The sequence below is a fragment of the Alexandromys fortis genome, unplaced genomic scaffold, assembly GCF_014885135.2.
Source record: "Alexandromys fortis isolate MF-2015 unplaced genomic scaffold, M_Fortis_MF-2015_v1.1 scaffold_100_1_3062724, whole genome shotgun sequence".
NCBI lineage: Eukaryota > Metazoa > Chordata > Mammalia > Rodentia > Cricetidae > Alexandromys > Alexandromys fortis.
In genome coordinates, this window is record NW_026067992.1 from 1,193,397 (window position 1) to 1,202,464 (window position 9,068).

The following is a 9,068-nucleotide window of genomic DNA, read 5'->3' on the forward strand; positions in this document are numbered from 1 at the left end:
CACCGCACTTATTCTTCTTGCTTGGCTATGGCCCAATCAGTGCTTTATTAAACTACTACAAGTGACAAATATTTTTAGTGTACAAGAACATTACCCTACAGAGCCACTTTCTTCTCTGATGTAGGTACTGAAAAATTGTCCATGCTCCAATAAATAACACTCATGCTCATGTGGTCAGCTGTAGTTAAATTTAGTGGTGTGTGCTCATGTGTTCACACATATGCATATCTTGTCTTCAAAATTGGGTCTGAGGATAAGTTGCTTTGGAAAAGGGCTTGTTCTTTTGTTTCCACAGAAATTGAGAACCTGTGGAATCATTCCAGACTAATGTTGTTTGATGGACCAAGCAAGACCCTCACAAAAGGTCACCCCCAAAAATTACTTCTCCCAATAAACAGCAGGAAGTAGTTTGGAGAGAACTACACCCAAAATTCCCAAATATTGTTTATAAATGTTTGTTTGCATTTAAAGGGGAATATGCTATAGAGATGGATACTTTGCATTGGTATGGACCTTGCATTATTGATACAAATTTGAGGTATTTGCTTTTTAAAAATATATTGTTTTCATTTTGTAGATATGAGTGAAAGAAAAAGTATTGGCTCAGGACTCCTAAGACCAAATTCTCTACACAAAAAAGATTTATTGCCTGCAAGGAGTGAAGGGCAGGGAATAAAAGACAAACATGGGAGAAAGAGAACAAGGGGCAAGGGAAAGGGAACAAGGGAGAGGAGGCAAGGGATAGCTGTCCTGGAGTGAGAACAAAGGAGTCCTCAGGATAGAGAGGAGACAGATGTGGCACATAGGAAAATGGTGGTTTAAAAAGGTAAATGACCAAACCCAATGTCACAATGAGGCTTTTGGTTTTAATTAGGAACGTTAATAAGGTGAGTCAAATGAGGCTTTTGATTGCTGGACTTCAATATTTGACAGCTGGACCTTAGTAGTCAACCTCAGACGAAGAATTTGGTTAAATAAGGAAAGAGACCTTAGTAACTAACTTTAGGGATGTAATCTAATGATTTTTAGCAAGGCAGAGGGTACTGTGGAGAAGTGCAAGGCCTGAAACATCCGTGCTTGCCAAGTTCAAGCTGAACAAAGCCCCATCTCTCAAAAGCCCAGAACCCTTTACTTTTAAATAACTAACTTTATGGTATGTTATTTAAAAGCAGCTCTCACTCCAAAAACATGCTCCTAGTGCTGTATCAATAACTGATTTTTTTAAAAGATAAGTTTAATTATTAAAGTGCTTGCCATCAAAGCAAGAGGACACAATTTCAGATTGTCCTTACCCCATAAAGGCCAAGCATGACAAGGTATATCTCTCATACCCCATGATGTGAAGGCAGAAATAGGAGGAACCCTGATGCTCTCTTACAATTTCTATCTTTGTTATTTTTGTTTTTTCCTTAATTTTCATTTTTTTATTTTCTAAAAAAAGAAATCAAACTATCTTTTTTTCATTTTATATACCAATCCCAGTTCCCACTCCCTCTCCTCCTCCCATTTCCCCCACCTCCCCACCACCCCATCCCCATCCACTCCTCAGAGAGGGTAAGGCACAATGCTTTGAGGAAGGTCCAAAGCCCTCCCTACTATATCTAGGCTGAGCAAGGTATCTATCCAAAAAGAATAGGTTCCAAAAAAGCCAGTATATGCAGTAGGGCTAAATCCTGGTGCCACTGCCAGTGTCCCCCCAGTCTGCCCCAGCCATACAACTGTCACCTATATTCAGAGGGACTAGTTTGGACACATGCTGGTTCCTTCCCTGTCCAGCTGGAGTTGGTAAACTCCCATTAACTCAGGTAAGCTGTTTCAGTGGGTGCCCCCATCATGGTCTTGGTCTCTTTGTTCATATTCTCACTCCCTCTACTCTTCAACTGGACTTTGAGGGCTCAGCCCAGTGCTCTGCTGTAGGTCTCTGCCTCTGTTTCCACCAGTTGCTGGATGAAGGTTCTGTGGTGACATTTAAGACATTCATCAATCTGTCTATAGGGCAAGGCAAGTTTGGGCACCCTTTCCTCTATTGCTTAGGGCTTAGTTGGGGTTATTCTTATGGGTTCCTGGGAATTTCTCTAGTGTCAGGTTTCTTGCTAACCCCATAATATCTCCCTCAATTAAGATAATCTCTTTCCTTGCTCTGATCTCTGTCCTTCCTCCATCTCAACTATCCAGTTCCCTCAAGTTCTCCTCCCCATTCCCCCTCCCCTCTTCTTCCCCTTCCACTCTCCTTTCTTCCCCCACCCCCTTGCTCCCAATTTTGTCAGGTGATCTTGTCTATTTCCCCTTTCCAGGTGGATCTATATATGAATAACTGATTTTTAAAAAATATTGAAAATAGATTTTTCCAATTCAGTATATTCTGATTAAGGTCAGGCAAATAAATGGAACTAGAAAAAAAAAAAAAAACATCCTGAGTGAGGTAACCCAGAACCAGAAAGTCAAACACAGTGGATATGAGACATAAAGCAAAGAAAAATGAGCCTACAGTCCACAACCCCAGATAAGCTAGGTAGCAAGGAGGACCCTAAGAGAGACATGCATGGATGCCTCAAGAAGGGAAAAGAGATAAGATCTCCGGAGTAAACTGGGAACATAGGGGGATGGGGATGAGAGAATGAGAGGGTAGAGGAGAGAGGGGACAGGAAATGGGGAGGAGAACATGAGAGAACAAGATGGTCTTGTTGTGGGAGGGACAGAGAGGGAGAGCAAGGAAAGAGATATCTTGATAAAGGGATCCATTATGGGGTTAGGGAGAAAGATGGCACTATGGAAATTCCCAGGAATCCACAAGGATGACCCCAACTAAGACCCTAAGCAATAGTGGAGAGGGTGCCTGAACTGGCCTTCCCCTGTAATCAGATTGATGACTACCCTAATTGTCATCATGGAACCTTCATCCAGTACCTGATGAAAGCAGGTGCAGAGATCCACAGTTAAACAATGGGCAGAGCTCCCGGAGTCCAGTTCAAAAGAGGGAGGAGTGATACTATGAGCAAAGGGGTCAAGATCGCAATGGTGAAGCCCACAGAGACAGTTAACCGGCTGGGGAGCCTGTATAGGACTGAATTAGGCCCTCTGAATGTGAGTGACAGTTGCGTGGCTTGGGCAGTTTCTGGGGCCACTGGCAGTGGGATCAAGATTTATTCCTAGTGCATGAGCTGGCTTTTGGAGCCCATTCCCTATGGAGGATGCCTCGCTCAGCCTAGATACAGCAGGGAGGGGCTTGCTTCTGCCTCAAAGTGATGTGACAGACTTTGTTGACTCTCTATGGAAAAAGCCCTTACCCTTTCTGGGGAGTGGATAGGGAGTGGGGAGGTCGGGGGAGAAGGGGGAGAGAAGAAACTGTGGTTGGTATGTAAAATAAATAAAAAATTTAAAACCACAATAATAATATATCCCCGAATGAAAAATTTTTTAAAGTATCTAAACCAATTGGAATTTTTTAAAGATTTTAAAATTTTACATTTTTTATTACTTTAAGTATTCGTATGCTTTGCCTACATGTGTGTATGTGTGCCATCTGCATTCCTTGTGCCCTGAAGACACCAGATCCCCTGTTCTTGGAGTTACAGACAATTATGAGTGTTGGGAATTGAACCCAGATCCTCTGCAAATGCAACGATTGCTCTTAACCACTGAGCCTACACTCCAGTCCAAATTTGGAATTATTTTAATTCACAGGTTAAAACCAGTTTCCTTTTATTTACCATATCTTAGAGATACCAAGAGACACTGATACTTTATCTTATTATTTTGACATAAATAACATGAAAACTACAAGTAATTAAGAAAAATCCAGGACAACCTGTGTGGTTTGGGATCGTGTTAGGGTAAGAAAATTCTCGAATAAGCACAATGGGAGCTCATATTTCACAGCAGGATTGTGGTGGTATCACCACGACACCGGCATCTAGGGCCATGCTCTGGGGACCGTCCTCTAACGCCTACATGCCAAACAGTGCACACATCCAACACTGTGGTGGCACAGCTGTAACTCAGGCCATCCTGGACCAGAGACTGAGCACACATAATGATGCCCACTGATTGGAGCTCAAAAGGATAAAGCTTCCCGAAGATGGAAATTTTCCCCTCAAATCCTTCTGGCTCTTGGTGGGATACCATTCTGTTAGACTGCTAAGAAGTGCTGATTTATTCCAACATTATCCCAGCATTTTGCAATGCCTCTTCTATTTTTCTGAGCATACACTGGCGGGCTCCTTTTCTCTTCTCTCGCTTTCTTCTCTATCCTTCTGGTTATTAGACGGTTTTAATATCAAGGACCAGAGATGATTGGGTTCTGTAGGAGCCCACTCATCTGAAATCATAGTGGGCAGTGAGGACAGATCTTAACCAACAGGTAATCTCCCCATGGAATGTAAGCTTCTTGCCTGTATTTGATTGACAAAGAGGAATTGGGATAAACTTTAGGCCTGTGAGAACCGTGAAGGAGGCATGAAATGAAAACAGGGAAGAATGTGGAACCTGTAAGAGGAGGAAAGTAAGGTTCTGAACTAACTGCAAACAGAATGATCAGCTTCTCAAGACTCAAAATGAGCAAGCTAGATCTTGAGCTAAGTGTAGAAGGGGGTGCCATTAAGCAGGGGTTCGAGGAAGGCAGAAGTACCTGCTTTTGACTGTCATTGATGTAAATGTGGCTGTCGCCAGGAATGGGTAACAAAGGTTAACTAATCTGACATGAGTGTCTTGCTCACCTAGGGACTGATGCCTTCACCAGTTATGGTCTTCGGTAGTCCCAGAATTCAAGCCTTTCCAGGTTTATACGTGTCTTGAAAACTTCATATAGTCAAGTACACTGTTGACTACAGCTGAAGTTGGTTCTCCCTGGCACAGCTTCTCTGGCGCTCTGTTCTCACCTTCTTGGAGCACGCATCTCCCTGTATGCTAATGATGCATTCTTTTCTGGCTCCTTCACACAGAGTGAGAGCTATTTAGAGAGGAAACGACTATATCTTATTGAAACAAAGGAGAATAAAAGATCGCCCCCCCACACACATACATTTTTGACTTTCCACCCATTCTATCTGTGGCCCAGCCCTTGTCTACCATTGCAATGTAACCTTGAGCATTTTGGAGTCTTCAGGTGAAGAATCATGGCCTCTCCTTCAGGAGAATGTAAACCTGAGATTGGACATAGATGGAGTTGCCTACATTGGATGCAGTCAATCAATAGATTAATGTTTTCTATCCTCTAGCCCAGGGAAAATATGTAATAAAAGATCACTGCAATTGTACATGAATAGAACAGTTCACAAAAGCTCCCTGAGATGGAAAATATTTTGCCAACATTCCTGCCAAAATTTCCTTCAAACAGAAAGAGAAAGCCCCTTTTAGACATTCCATGATGCTGGAGTGAGTCACTCACTTCCTTTGGCTCATGGGGGAAATGACAGAAACTCCTCGTTTCTCATCTTACCCAGAAACATTAGACTTATCAGACCATGGAAGGCGGGAGCAAATGGTCAGAGTTGCAGATAGAATCACGACCCTGGAAGCCAGAGAGAGTAGCATATGCTTTGAATCTCGGCACTCTGGAAGATGGGGCAAGTAAATTTCTGAGTTTCAGGCTGCTGGGGCTACACAGTGAAACAAAAACACTGTCAAGAAACAGAGGTCCCGGGCAGAAGTTGCTCAGTGGTACAGAGCTCGCCTAGCAAGCGCAAGGCTCCAGAGTCAACATCCAGCACCATAGAAGAAATTTCAAAGGGGACAGGAAAGGCAATAGGAAGGGCAGAAGCAGCCATGTAAAGAAATAAAATGCTTGCATGCTCTCAATATCTAAAAAGGAAAATAAAAACATCCCAAAGAACTAAAGAATAGCGTGCTTGCCTGAACCATGGAAAGAAGGGTGAGGAGCAGTGGAGAAAGATTGATAGATGAATAATAAGATAGCATTAGATAAGAGCGAGATATCTGGGGTGCTTTAGTACAGCCGGGTGAGTATGGATAGCAGTCACCTAGTAAGCACTAAGTAGAGAGCTAGAAGAGATTGTTTCAAATGTTTTAAGCACTTCACAAAAACAACATAAATAAAATATTATATGGGGCTTCACTAATATGTATGCTTTTTAATGTTTACATGTATCAGTTAAAATATAAATTACAAAGAAATCACCCAAGCTTATGAACGGGCATGTGGGAGGAACCCTGCACACACAGATCTCCTTTATGCCAGGTATTCATCCAAGGCTAATTGCTTTTCTTGCCTTTGCTGAGCTCTCTGCACAGGTGTGAAGGCAGAACTGGACTATTCTACTGAACCACCCTGTTAGTTAAAGATGCCATTAAAAATGCAATAAAGATTAGGGGTCCCAATGAATTTTCCTAAAGAATAAAGTTTGGTTTGTTGCCAGGAGTCTGATGCTTAGGCTAGGCTTTCCTTGTGTAGAAACTACAGTAGTTTCTCAACAACTGTTTTGCTTCCTACGGTAAATCTTTCTATCTTTACTCAGGTTTGAAGTCTGATTTCTTTCTAGCTTCCTGTGAACACATGACTGTTAGCAAGAATTTTCCTTAAATAACACAGAGAGAGAGAGAGAGAGACAGAGACAGAGACAGAGAGACAGAGAGTGCTAATCACATCTGTTCCAAAGTAGCTAAATACAAGGCTCACTCAAGAGAATGTCATGCACACAGTGAGACTGCACATTCATTGAGTAACTATATTAAGTACTTCCATCATTATTCTTCTGAAATCTGAACTGAAATTTCAATCTGTAGAGCCCTCCAACCCCCTGAAATAGTGGGGGTAAAAAGTACAAAGTTCCTAAAAAGTGTATCAGTGATACTTGATTTGTGGGGGTGGGGAAAGAAGGGAGAACGACCAACTGGCTTTTCAGTCACTGCTGCTCCAGTCCCAGGCTTCTGTGGTTCAGTGATAGTAAACAATGAAGACGACCCATCCCTGTCCCTTTCATCAGCTTTTGTTGGCCTTTTGATTGGTCCCTCACTGTGCATAGCATTTGCTATGGTGTCTTATCCCTTGTTCTCAACAACCAACCAATCACCTTGAAGATGCAAGTAGGATTATATTGACAATAATAATGCCTTACAGTTAGTATGCAAGGGCCACTTGTAACGTAACAGGAAGACATTAAAGAACTCTGAAGTGTGTTGGTACTGGTGACTTTTCAAAAGTTTCTCCCGCTTCAAAATTCTTCGGATGAAATACTAAGTGGAACCAGTATATTAAAATTCTCAAAAATCAGTGGAAGGAAACAAGACACCAAACAGAAAGTACCTGAAATGAGATGAAGAGCTAATGTGTAGATGGAAATGTCTTCTTAAATGGGTAACAAGAATGGTTCCTAAAAGGAAGACAGCAGTCAGAAACAAATTATGCCAACAAGACTCAAATCTATGGCCCTTAAAATAGCAAGATGAGAACAGACAACAACAAATATTGATGAGAACATGAGGAGACAGATTCGGGCGTTGTCGGTTTTGCTATGTCAGACCCACAGTCATTGTATATAGGCATCTGGCAATATTTAGTGGTAAACTCTATGACATAACCATCCTACTAATGGGAATACCCAGAAAAAAAATTTCTCAGTGAGTACACAATGTAGGTAGGGTTGCAAATGCACTGTGGTGGTATTTGTGTTTTAATGCCAGAAATGACCTTATATCAACATAGAAAAATGGATAGGTGAAAATATGGCACATTCATGTGTTGGAATACAAGGCATGGTAGAGTGACTAACTGCTGTGTGATTTCTATTCTCCCCGGAGAGTTCAGTCACAATTGAATGAAGAAACAATTTCACACAAATATATCTGGTGAAGCGATGAGTTTATTAGGATTGCTTAAAGAGCACAAGGGAGGTTATTTACAGGAACCTAAGCGAGTCAAAGACAACTATACTGCCAGAGAGCAATATTTAACTCTGATTAAATTATCTCTGTTCTGTCATTCCCAGGCCTTCTTGCCTGTTTGATGTGGGAGTCCCGTCTTGTTTGCTGTGAATATGTTTTATTATCACTGGTTAATAAAGAAGCTTTTTTGGCCTGTGGTAGGGAAGAATAGAGCTAGGTGGGGAAACAAAACTGAATGCTGGGAGAAAGAAGGCGGAGTCAGGGAGGTGCTATGTAACCACCAAAGGAGACAAATGCCTGGGAACATTACTGGTAAACCACGAGCCTCATAGTAAAATATAAAATAATAGAAATTAATTAATTTAAGATGTAAGAGAGTGCTAGCAATATGCATAAGTGATTGGCAAAGCAATGTTGTAATTAATATAGTTTCTGTGTGATTATTTCGGGTCTGGTCGGCTGGGAACAAATGAGCAGCCTCCGCCTACATCTGTTACCATGACTAGACTATATTTTATGTTTCTAAAATGGAAAATGTCTTTAAATATGTATATACCACTTCATGTATCTGTTTCAGTCCCTCTGGCCAGGGCAATGGCTCATGAAAGTCACTCCCCTGCAGTTCCCTGTCCATCTTGCAAGGAGCTGCTGCCTGATGAACCTCCTCTCACCAGCTACTTCTTACTGTGTGTGCTGTTCCACTCTGGGCTTTGGGAATCTCCTGTTTCATGAGCCTTGGAAATTTCTTTAGCTTCTTGACTCTTAAGAACCTCCTTCCTCCCTGTAGGATGGAGTGCTTGATTGAGAGAAAATAGCCATGCAATGCTAGACCTAGAAGCCCAGGATTGAGCAAAGATTGCCTGCACACTGTAGTTAGCTGCAGGTAAATTAGAACACATACAGGAAGTGAGGTGCAGAGATATAGCAAATACAGTCCATTGGGGGCTGGGAGCTGTCCTGGCTAGTTTTAACTGTCAATCCAGAATCACCTGAGAGGAGAATCTTAATGAGAAATTATCTAGATCAGGTTGGCTTGTGAGCATGTCTGTGGAGATTGCCTTGACTGTTAACTGTCCCAAGCCACTGTGGGTGGCACCTTTCCTTAAACTGAGCCCTGGTTGTGTAAGAATGAAGAAAACCAGCCGAACACAGGTGCAGCAAGTAGGCAACAGGAGTCCATTTGCTTCTGACTGCCCTTCGCTGTGGACCAGATTTAACTGTTTTGAATT